Here is an 889-nt window from a genome sequence, read left to right as displayed (position 1 = left end):
GGGAATAAGGAGCGGACAGCTGAGACGTAATAGCACGCACCGTCCCTAGCACAGGACAGACGGAACTTGGGAGAGGGAGGGATGACATGGCAGCGTCTGAGGACTCTGGAATAGGTGCAGAGGGTCCGTGAAGTGAAGAGCAAGGAGATTCGACTAAAAAATAAAATTTGCACTTCTGACTCTGTTTCGCTGCTGCCTCTGTGGAAGCGATGTTCCATCAGGGCAGGCAGTAGGGGAGGCTTTGACTTAATGGTGAAAGGCCTTGTGTATTACGGTTTATATGCCTTGTGTATTACGGTTTACATGCCAGGAGTGTGACCGTTTACGTAAACGAGTAAAGATAAAATGATTCCTTAAAATTAAACTTTGCCACTAGAATTATTACCTTACCTGCACTGTGAACAGAGGCATTGCTGTTTGTTTGGAAGCAGCTGAGTTAGCTGGAACTTGGCTACTTCGGTTGCCAAGAACCAGTTTGTGGTGGCTGCACTGTGCTGTGCAGACTCTGCATGGACCAGTCGCCATCGCAGGGCTTCAGTAACCTCTGCCCTGTTGTGGTTGCATGGCTGTCGCTTCCCAGGATGGTGAGTTATAAACAGTATTTCACAATCCTGAGAGAAGCACAATGCAGGTAACTAAATATGAATGTATTTGTGTAGAATAAAAGTATGGAACCATTTGTCAACAGAAGCAACTTAAGAAAAATTTGAAAAAAAAATTTTCACAATTAGCCTCAAAATCTGTTTTGGTAAAATTTATACCTCAAACTAGGTTTTCTTTCAGTTTCTGATTAGTCATAGTTATTCCAAGATCAGGAAGGCTGTGTAAGAATACCTACAGGCAGACTGCTTTGAAAGAAATTTTATTTTAGATTGAAGGAAGGCTTATT

This window comes from Geospiza fortis, unplaced genomic scaffold, assembly GCF_000277835.1.
Source record: "Geospiza fortis unplaced genomic scaffold, GeoFor_1.0 scaffold429, whole genome shotgun sequence".
NCBI classification, from domain to species: Eukaryota; Metazoa; Chordata; class Aves; order Passeriformes; family Thraupidae; genus Geospiza; species Geospiza fortis.
Note: the sequence above shows the minus strand (reverse complement) of the source record.